At 27.8% G+C, this 12,259-nt stretch overlaps 1 protein-coding gene across 1 annotated transcript in view; it reads left to right on the top strand.

Moving 5' to 3' along the window:
- The first annotated feature begins 1,519 nt into the window (after nucleotides 1-1,519).
- Nucleotides 1,520-12,259, top strand: part of LOC148300535 (synaptotagmin-5-like) — a 76,033-nt gene continuing 65,293 nt past the window's right edge. Inside the window, exon 1 of the mRNA XM_088274639.1 lies at nucleotides 1,520-1,711. The gene's annotated coding sequence lies outside the window, so the exon portion shown is untranslated. The remainder of the gene's footprint in view (nucleotides 1,712-12,259) is intronic.

The raw sequence follows: 12,259 nt of genomic DNA, 5'->3' as shown, positions 1-12,259 counted from the left end.
ACGGAAGTGGTTGCTTTTATCTAGACACCTTCTTCAATTTCACAAGGTAAAACTTATTACACTTTTTAGAATACAATTTAAAAAAAATATATTTAAAGTGTTATTTGTTAAATTCATAAAATTTGCCGTTGATTTTATTGATTTTTTTACATAGCTGAGATAAATTCTTCGTTTTCTGTTAAAATCTTTTTTTTTTTTAAATATATTTTATAAATCATTTTTACTTTAATATATTTCGTTAAATTTCATATATTATTTTTAATATAAATCGAAACACGATTTATGATTCCGTTATTGTTTTTTTTTAGACAGAGGCTTTGCTTAGCCGGGATATTGTCAAATTACGTAAAAAAACTCTGTCAAAAAATTGAATATTTTTATTTATTTATATTTAATATTTTAATTTATATTAAAAATTATATAGCATGTAAAAATAATATATAACGTATGTGTATGGAATATAAAAGTTATGATACAATTGACGTAATTGAAAGAATTCAGGGTTAAGATAATTAATACTATATCCACAAGGAAACGTAGGTAGGAAAAGTACATCGTGGATATCTGATAGTATCTAATGTTTATAGGTCTAAAATGCAATCTTTGATGGTCTTTAAGAAACGCCTGAAATATTATTACAAATCCTTGGAACTCTGAGTGTTCACTTATCATCCCTCGCTAGCTCATAAGTATTTTTATATAATTATTTGAAACACATAAATAATTGAAATAATTACTACGTAAATATCTATACTATTGGGTAGGATATGTAGGTGGCACATCTGTATTTGTACAATCTTGTATGACATTCAAGGATACGGTCCCTTCAGAAGAGTTATATGTTTGATGAAAATATAATGAAGTATGTTTGTATCATTGTGAACATAATGGATGTAATAATTTGTAAAAAGTTTACACGTGAAAAAGAAGAAAAAAAATATAGAAAAAAAACACTTTTTTTTAATTAGATGGAATCAAACTTATCAATCTAGTCAAGTTAATTTATTAAAGGTTAAATATATTTATATGTTTATTGTTTTTTTAATTAAAAGAGGAATATTTGTGTTTTTTTATTTTTAAATTCATACTATTTCTGTGAGCCTAAGCGGCTCATTTTTAGAAATAGGTATCAAATTGTGGTGGAGTGCGTTCTAACCGTGAAATTCTGACTTAAGAGTCCGAGACACTAATCACGGGGTCATAACCCGACTAATTAAAATGAGGTTATTTTATAAAAGTTAAATTATAACATGGTAAACCGTTGCCTAATAATGAATTAAATTTTTTTTGGCCATTCAATAACTGCTCAGTAAAATTGGATATTTTTAATATCGGCATTATGATCTAATAAAAGTGGATTTAAAACAATATAAATTTGAAGTGATTTGTGTTTGACACCGAAGTGTAAATCAGCGAAGTGTATCGCAGGTTATCACCGGAAACTGCGCCGCCGATTCGCGACGGATGGCAGCGCTGCTAGCGCGTCGTTGCCATGGCAATCATCTGGAGGCAGCGCCGCGACGCTCTCCCGCGACCCTCATTCATACCAACAGCTGTTCCCATTCAATCGTCCCTAATTCTGATCTGTTACACTTCAAATCTCTCGGAGATAAATAAAAGTGAGAGATAATACAATTAAGTGTGTCTCGAGATATATTTCGAGTGAGTCTACGACCTGAGAGTAGCCTTTTCGAGATTCGCGACCATTCAGGTTTGAATTCTTAAACATATGCTTTGTTTACTGAAATATTTTTGTTTATATCTTTTGAATTTAAATGTATATATGCATTTTAATCTATTTTTGTTTATTAAATGCTTTTATTTAACAATAGTAAGCTATTTTTCATAATTATTTTTATGTACAATTAGAACAAGCGTTTCAATATTGTCGGCTTAAATCGATAGCCTATGTTCAATAACAACCATAAGTTACTAATTAACCAAAAGCTTATTTTATTATTAATAAATATTCCATAATAATTACTGATAAAGACAGGATTTTGTTAATAACTCTTGAAAACAGAATTCATTTTTTAATATCTATGATAAAGTATATCTCGATATTATTCTACCGATAAATTTGGTGTAAAAAAATCATTTAAAAAAATGGTCAAAATATTACCATTCCAATCATATATATTTTTTTAATAATTACGTATTAAAAATATAATAAGCATATTTAAATTATTGAAGTAAAATAAATAGTAACGACTTCAAGAGAAGTGAGATTCTATTTAAAAAATAATTTGAGGTTTAAACTAAATTCTTCTTCTTCTTTTTTGCTTGGTGTAAGTCTTGTGGCTTAAAAAAGCTAAATGGCGACAAATTCAAATTCGATCTGATATTGATATTCTATAAAAAACTATTTTGAAAATGATATTTTAATCGGATGTGATGATTTGTATTTTTATGGTACAATTTTTAAATAAAAATTAATGCTTTTATGAATACATTTGTTTTTTATGCCATATGCGAAATATATGATATACCCAGTCTTATTGAAAATAAATCAATTCATTTTGAGACTGACCGGAATTTAACCCGAGACGCCAGTTTCACAGTGAGTGTCTACCTAATTATATGATTCAGTTTGATAACATTTTTTTGGTTCAAAATATTTATAGTTTTTAAAATTAACACATTTTTTTCTTCATAATAAAGAAATAATAAAATACTTCTCTCTGCAATTAAATATAAAATAGTAAAATGTATAAAGAAAAATACTTTATAATTACTTTTACATTACTTTATATTGCGTGCTACAAATAATTATAGCTTTGTAAATCTACTTTTCTGGGCACAAATTTTTATCTGTATCAATATTATTCTCTTTATAATGTGATACATTGGAAAAAGTTCATGGACACGAGTCGTTACTGATTGTATGACTGTAATAAGTAACACATATGTATATAGTAACCTTTATTTGGGAAAAATAAAATAAATGAGTTTATTACACAATTATGTGGGATAGTTATAATAATTCAATCTCCTGAAAGAATTTTAATTTCGGTAAATATATCGATAGTATTTCTTGGAATATCTATTGTTTGATATTCCTTATTACATATTCTTCGAAAATTCCAAACTATTAAGATATTATCATTATCAAACCTTAAACGTTTCAAGGCTTCTTTTCTATGAACTTTCTTAATAGTTAATATGCATATTTATGTTGGCTATATTGAATTTACTTAACTAAACTATTGTAGTTCATGAATTTTGCATTACCGCAATTTGATACCTACCTTTAATAAGTAAACAATATATGAAATTGAAATATTTGTGTATATAACAAGAACACAAATATTTCTCATAAAAAAATATTTAATTATTTTAAAGTCGGTTTAATGGAGTATATCACGTATCGTGGTGTTAAGGGTGATATGATATAAACGTAAGAGTAAAAAATTAAAAATGTATAATTATTTAGATCTCCACCGGAAATTGAACCCGATTTTCTTTGATACATAAAGAAAATGGCAACTTTCAATTTCTTAAAAAAAAACTTAAGCAAGGGTGGTGGTTGACAACAAAAACATTGAGCATTTTTAGACAAAACAAGTTGTAAAATAAATGATCCGTTGATGTTTCATGGAGCTTGGTCGTAGAAGATAAAACTATTTGTAAAATGAGAACTTCCCTTCCAAGGTTTACATGTAACATGAATTATCATTAGGAGCAAGTTTTTTAAAATGGAAAAAGAATATGATTTTCATTCCCTTATTCATCCCCATATAAAGTGGAAAGTCGTACGTAACATGCTTTTTAAATCAAATATAATTATGTATTTACATTTACAGTACATAAAGTACAGTCATACATGTGAATGGGGTTGATAAAATCCCCGTCACTAATGTAAATAGCGTGTACTGAGTAATGCTATAAGAGCAAAATGAATAATTTTATGATGTACATATATGTAATACCTACACGATTTATCAGAGCCATTTTATGATGTCAATATTTAACATTCGTCTGTATCCAAAATCACTTTACTAATAATATTTTATTTATGCTTATGCTGTTAAATTTATTTCATGTTTAAAATTACAAACCAACATATTCGAGTGAGTGTGTCGAATATACACATACAAATACGAGTTTAATATTTGATTACGTTAAATTATTGTTCGGGAAAATAAGCTCGTTTAAATGTCTGTTAATAGCATTTTTTGAATATGTTAGAAAACTAATTAGGCTTTCTAAGACCAAAAAATAAAAAAAATTAACAAAACAGAGTAGCCAAAAAATAACGTATAATTTTTAAGTGAAACCATTTTTGAAGTGATGTCGCAGTGTGAATTTGGGGCAGGTTTTATTTTATTTTAATACGGCCATGAGAGTATATAATTGGTATTCGGATAATATGTAACACTCCTGAGGCCACCTACGCGAGTATCCGTCGGACTCCACCAACAGAGTCCCGTCTAGACGTACCATGAGAAGTCATTCACAGAATTTCCGTAATTTAGTGGAATCTATACCACCCTTAAAATATGACCTCCAACATTGTTAGAGAGAAGTTTTATGTTTCTAACACGTGTTGTGTAATTAACCTCGGGTTGCTGACAAAACGAACACTGCACGAACTGGGGGATTTTAGGGTGGGATGGAGAAAGTACACAATAAAATTTAACAACACGGTCCATAAGAACTTATGGCATATAAATACAATTGAAAAAAACTATATACTTAAATACGTAATAAAAATATACATATATATATATATATATATATATATATATATATATATATATATATATATATAAATATATATATATATATATATATATATATATATATATATATATATATATATATATATATATATATATATATATATATATATATATATATATATATATATATATATATATATATATATATATATATTTATATATATATATATATATATTTATATACATATATATATATATATATATATATATATACATATATATATATATATATATATTTATATATATATATATATATATATATATATATATATATATTTTATATATATATATATATATATATATATATATATATATATATATATATTTATATATATAAATATGTATATATATATATATATATATATATAAATATATATATATATATATATATATATATATATATATATATATATATATATATATATATATATATATATATATATATATACATATTTATATATATAAATATATATATATATATATATATATATTTATATATATAAATATGTATATATATATATATATATATATATATATATATATAAATATATATATATATATATATATATATATATATATATATATATATATATATATATATATATATATATATATATATATATATATATATATATATATATATATATTTATATATTTTTATTTTTATTTTATTTTTTATTTTTTTGGAAAGTCGTAGGTGAAAAATGCATTTGCATACCCTCATCCGCACCACATGGTGCGTAGGGCATGAGATCACATCGGCCCAGTGTTACATTGATCTTTAATTACTTGAAGTCACGATGATCAGTTCTGCGCTTCAGGTACCAATGCAGCGTGATATCAAATGAATATTATTGTGAAAAATTACTTATAAATTTTGAGCTCGGGATTCGAACCCGGGACTTTCAGCATGGTAAAAATTTAATTTACTGAAAATAAAAATCGTACGTTAGTTAAGGTTTACATTCTTTTATCGTTTGTTTTAAATGTTGTTGGTTTATGATAAATTGAAGAAAAAAAAAACATGAAAAAATATATTTAGAGTATGGCTAAATCCTGTGTCGTATCGCACTTAAGGGTTATTTAAAAAAATATTTAATTGAAAAATATATTTACAGGCATATCCATACTAATGATTCGAAAACCAATCTTATATACATGACTCAAAAATTCTTACTTCATTCAAGAATAACCTTCGAAATTTATTTAAAAAAATATTATTTTGAAACAAAATTTTACAACACAGTGTAGAAACCATTGTTTCCCAAACGTTGAGTTCCGAAAAACTTTTATTTTAATTTTTAAAAAAATGCCCTTATACCTTCAAACAGCTATCGTAAAAAGTAAATCTTTTTTTAAAAATATGTAAAAATATATTTTATTAAGCAAATTTTGCTACTTATTTTTATTATTTTATACTTAATATGACATTTTTATAGTCACTTTCATATCAATTTACGTTAACAGATGAAATGAAAAAACAGATGAGGTGAAATTTAATGTTTAAATAGAAGTTACTAAAAAGTTACTGCATAATCAATTCTTTACCAAAATATATGGACGCATATTTTTGAATAACCGTAGTTTACTATTACATATTCCGTAATTATGTATTATACAGGGGGCAAAAAAAGTAGTAAATAATAACTGAATGTGATTTTTTTTTGTATTGGAGCCGAGAAAATTCTTGTAATTTAATAGAAGAATAATTAAAAACTCCTAGGGAAATTAAGATGATTTTCTTTGAATAAAAAACGTTATACAGTACATTACATTTAAATGCTTTACTACTCGCACGTCATTTAGAGAACCAACGAAGAGATATACTACAGAACAAAGTGTTTATATTCCATCTTAGAAGGGATGAGAATAAGGGAGATATCATTAATTTTGTGCCGAGTTTAGTGCTCTAAAGGTCAAGGGGTGTTTTAGCAGACCACAGCGAATAATTGATAATAAATTGAGTTTTTTTCTTATCTCAGAAATGTTATTGAATCATTTATTGAATAAGCATTTCTTTTGCAGAAATCCATTATTGTTTTTCTTCTCCGTCGTTTTACTTATTGCTTAGGGTCGTGTTTATCCTCTTTTATTGTCCCATTATTATAATTTTTTAATATACATTATTACGCAATTTATGATTTACTGATTTTAATATTTTTGTAACAGGTGTTACACCTTACAAGGGCAATATCAAAATATGTCTTAGTTAAAATTCACATATTTATGTACAAAATTACTTCATCAGTCCTTCTTTACTCAAGAATGTTGGGTTTTTCTATTACGAAGGGCAATTATCTTGTTAGCCAATTGACTTATTATCCACCTCAGTAGTGTAATGGCTAGCGCATTTGTCTACCACACTGGTTTAATTCCCAGAAGGGGTTCAATATAAATTTAATTGATTTTTCACACTAATATTTTTTTATATCACCTTGGATTGATACCTGAAGAGATTTGCCTTTAAGTGATTAAAGATCAAGTGACACTGCACTGATGCGATGCAGTACCTTATGCACCATTCGATGGAGATAAGGGTGAGGTATATTGTCATATAGTTTATAACGATATTATAACAGGTAAGGTAAATAGTTATAAAGATTTCAAGTGTATAATTTAACTGATAGGGTGGGAAAATAGGCTGCAATAATTTTCTAATTAGGTCATATATTCTCGAATTTGAATTGAAAACGTTATTGAATCTGTTATTTATATAAGCTACATTTACGATTCAATATTTGTACGGTTTGTTCAAATTATTGCTAGAATATAGATGAAGCGAAGAACGCACAGAATAATGATACCATATAACGTACATAAAACATTTAAAGCACCTAAGGGTACACGCTTTGATGGTTGAAAAGTTTCCCAAAGCTTCAGCATTCTCACAGCTTTGAGGCTTTTATCACGAGAAAGGGTGGTATTTAAAGTTTAAATACTGAGTCAGGGTACCTCCTCGTATGTAGGTATTATGCGATCCTCAGTGGAGAAATTACTGGTTGTGTAAGGAGGTCATAGACATTCTTCCTCAGAAGTATTCTTCGTAAATACTCTCGTTTTTTTTTTAAATGTCAATTTAAGAAGTAACCTGAGTTACGGTAGTTTTTCACCAGTTAGTTTTTTTAGAAGTTACTACATTTTGAATGTGTCCGAATACTTTCATAAATCTGAATTATCTCCAATTAGGAGTTATTTAATACATTATCTTTGACATATCAAATTAGATGAAGAAGAATGTGGAAGTTTGGGCATTTACAGGGCTTACGACCGTCATAAAAGCTTTCTTCATCCCAACAAAGATGTCTCTAGGAAATTTCGCACACTGGGTTTCGAGTTTGATCAATATATCTAGATGTTTCAATGATTTGAGCAGTGTTGTTGTCAATCATAAGTGGAATTGGTGAATGTTACACGTGTGTAAAGTGATCACTTAAACCAGCCTATGACGGTCGTAAGCCCTGTAAATACCCAGACATCCATATTGAGATGTCAAAAATAATAAATTTTAGAAGTCATCAAAAATATTGAAATTAAATACTAGTAAAATAAGGCTATTTTGCTTCTTTTTAACCGTTTGAGAAGTAGGATATTACATTAATTCATCCGCTTCGTGAAGACTAGGTGATCGGTGTTCGGTTCAAGAGTAATTTATTTACAGCGTAAGCAAGAAATCCGAAAATTAGGTACATGGTTTTACTGAGAGTGTATCTTGTACCTACTTTAAAAGTTTGTTAACGTCGTGACTTTGAAATAGTCACACTGGGACATCTTAATGGCACAATTGTGTTTGCACCATATTCATATTTTATATATAGTATCTTATAACAGCCATTAGACGGTCTGATTATACGCTATAAGGAGGGAAGATTGTATTGATGTTCTATGAATGCTTGTAATATGGCGCGGGCATTTAATGCCATAATATGCAAGGTAATATGGCGATGTGTGTGTTTTTTACACGTTTCTTTAATAAATAACATTAATAAATGAAAATTTTTTTTCAAACTTTCTTTCAGAAAATTCTATCGCAATTGTTTATGTTTGCACGGCTGTTCAAAATAATTACAACAATTTGAATGAATCAAAATTACTAAAAACATAAATCTGGGTTTTTCCACTGAAGAGATATTTGAAGGAAAAAAAATAGTGTTGTTATTGTAAATGCAATAATGGGAAACGTTACTCACGTGAAAAGTGATCACTCGACTAGCCTTTGGCAGGACATAAGCCCTGTTAATGCCCAGACTTCCATATTCTTCTTCATTTATGTTGATATCCCAAAATTTCAACATTATTAGTTTACACACACACACATACTCACACAAAACACACACACACACACACACTCAAACATACATACACTCAAACATACACAAACGTCAATTCTTCAAATTAAACTGTTTACTTTTAGATTTCTTTATTTAATTTTCGTCAAGTCGAGATCAGTGTCTAAAATAACAAAGCTCTTACCCCGCCAGTGCTTCTTTGTAATGGGAATCAAGTGAACAAGCCCTTTTTATAAGCTACTTCCCAGAAAAGAGGTGAAACGCGCGCATGAAAATTAATATAAAAAACTTTTGAATGTTTGAAGTCTTGTCAAAAGTAACGAGACATATCTAAAAAAGATATAAATATCATACATAAGCTTGCGTGTAAAAATAAAATATCTATACTTATATAAGATATACGTTAAACCCAATGAGTTTTTATCTGTATCCACTAGGATTAATGAAAATATAAATGTAAAAAAAATCATTAATTGCTTCGGCAGTGAATTTGTAGTAAAATCTATCCGTTTTTAATTTCAGTTTTACTTAGAAAATACCACTATTCCTTAAAATCCATTGTGACACGTGTTTTGATGCATTCCGCATCATTTTTAAACACCGTGGTTTTTGGAAATGATTCGGAATGCATCGATCGAAATACGTGTCACAATTTTAAGAACAAGTGGTAATTGACCCCGGTCTCTCACGCATTTAATTTCAATTGAAAATGACGTAAAAAACTAAACTAATATTACAAGAAAACAGTGTTTAATTTTAATTTTGATTAAACATTATCTCAATTGATTTTATCGAATAAACAATATGTTATCATTTCATAGTTTCGCTTGACTCTAGAGAAATATTTATTTTGGGTAAAAGCACAATCCGAATATAATTGGTTTTCTTCTATAGACCAACTCAAACGAAGTTAGCTTACAATAATATTTGCGGAATTTTCAAGTATAGAACCTTCTCGTCGGCCACCCTAACTCACCCCATAGCGCCTCCAGCGGACCAGAAAACCTACATTATAAATATTTTATCAGAATATAATGTGACTTTGGGTAGACTTTTTGCTACATGCCCCTCCGTTGATGTAGACAGGTACGTAGGTAGTAGGTTAGTACCCTCGCTAACTTGGCTTCAATAGATATGTAGCTATATTATTTCCTCAGCTTTATGCGCAACATGGCGGAGTTGCCGAGGGAAGTGATCATGGGAGTAGATTGGCAGCCGTAATTGAATTTTTAATTGAGCAACCCCTCAAGCGACGTTGTAGGGTTACCAAAAATGTTGTTTATAAATTGTAAATGAGTTTTTTTATTAAAAAATATAAGATTTTTTATCCAAAGGTTTACTAAACACAGAAGATTTTTTTTAGTAAATATGTATGTTTCATTTCAATCAAAAACAACCAAAGCTTAAAAAATATCAGGTGTTTGATGAAAATAAAAACGAGTGATGTTTTGCATGCGTTTGTTCATCAGTAATAACATCTACAGAGAGATTTTCTTATTCTTTATCTACTAAGATTTTAAATTAACACCAAATACTTAAAAAAAAAAACATATAATAAAAATAATCAATTCTGTAATATTATTATTTATTATTTAATTATAACTTTGTATAATACTAATAATAAAGTAAACACAATAATAAAGAAAAACATTAATTTTGGAAGAATTTATATTAATCTGGTATCACTAGAGTTACTTGTTAGGTACATTATTTCATGTCCGATGGAAGCGATGTAATGTAGAGGTGTGACTAATGCGTAACTATTACTTATTCGGTTATTGTTGCGGGTTCCTTTTTAAAAAAAATCTGGTTGGGATGGTATTCGTTACTTTTTCTCAGTTTATATTTCTTTCCAGAATATATTTTTTTGTGTCAATATATTGGGAGTTCGAAATATGTACGTAATACGCTACCAAGTTAGACCACTGATTGGCGTGATTAGCTTTAAATGATCGGATTCAAAACTGAGGTTTCGAATAATTTTCAAGACATCGTTATTTCATTCGTTTTTTTTATTATTTCAATCTTCATTACATACGTGTAGTAACCCACTAATTCTCAAGGTGTGAACACGTTTTGATTTGTGAAAATGTAGATACTGAAAATTAATTCAAAGTATATATTGAAAAGCAAAGTACTTAAAACGGTTGTTCTCATCTTCGGTCAAGGGGCTTAACATAAGATAAATTGTTAATGTTTTATTTTATTGAAATTATTACTTATGTGTTCTTCTATATAACTTAGTTGGACATTGAGAAAATCTTGTCAATATTGCAATCAATGTATGCAACGTTTTGGCAACCCTGCTTTAAAATCTATCAAGTGGGATGCCGAGATAAACAATACTTACTTACTAAAGATGTATTTTGTTTCGCTTGAAACCATCTCTCGGATAGAAAATTCTGAAAAAAAAACAATCTATTCCCTCAACATTGCCAGTGAAGATTCCGAATACACACAACCTAATTAACATGTTTTCCCCGTTTTCCTATCGACAGCTCAAAACGCTGAATAAGGCAGTGTGTTGGATTGCTGAAATAACGTTTCCTTGATTTTGAGTAAACAAATTGATTAGTCAGACTGAGCGAATAATTGGCTGGAAATTTATTTACAAAGCGTTCAAACATTCTCGATTGAATATTGCCAGTTCAAGAGTAAAATTTCAAAAGACAAGACACTAGCAAAGCTTTTAATTTATTAATTTTAATCATTTAATGATTAATAATTTATTATATCAGAAAAGTTCTCCATCGAAATATAAAAATAGCCATTCTACTAACCTCTGATCTTATTGTCTGGTATTTTATGGTAAAATAAACTTTAATATTATACCTTTCAGTTTTTCAGTGAGTTGTTTTATTCAAATAATAGGCAATGTTTTGGTTTAAAGTTTGTTTCAGTTTTCAGGAAAATTTTGTCCTTTCATACAATTTTCATCTATTTAGTTTAATATTTCTAATAAAATAAAGCGTGAAATGAATTAATTATTTTTAAGAATAAAAACAAAATTTTCAAATTTACATTATTTCCATCCACATCAAATGTGTACATAATTAATTATTCGCTTATACCCATGCCGAAGCCAACGCCGAAGACTCCCAAGTCAGTATATTACTTAACACGGTAAAGTAATTCTAGAAGGAATATTCAGTTAATAAAGCGAACTTTGTAGAGTTACATTATTAAACACGCTGTGACAAAAGTCATGGACCGTTTTTCTGAAAAAAAAAA

The sequence above is a fragment of the Brachycentrus maculatus genome, unplaced genomic scaffold (assembly GCF_059751285.1).
Source record: "Brachycentrus maculatus isolate JH-2025_06_01 unplaced genomic scaffold, ASM5975128v1 h1tg000696l, whole genome shotgun sequence".
Lineage (NCBI taxonomy): Eukaryota > Metazoa > Arthropoda > Insecta > Trichoptera > Brachycentridae > Brachycentrus > Brachycentrus maculatus.
This window is presented reverse-complemented; position numbering and strand designations above follow the sequence as displayed.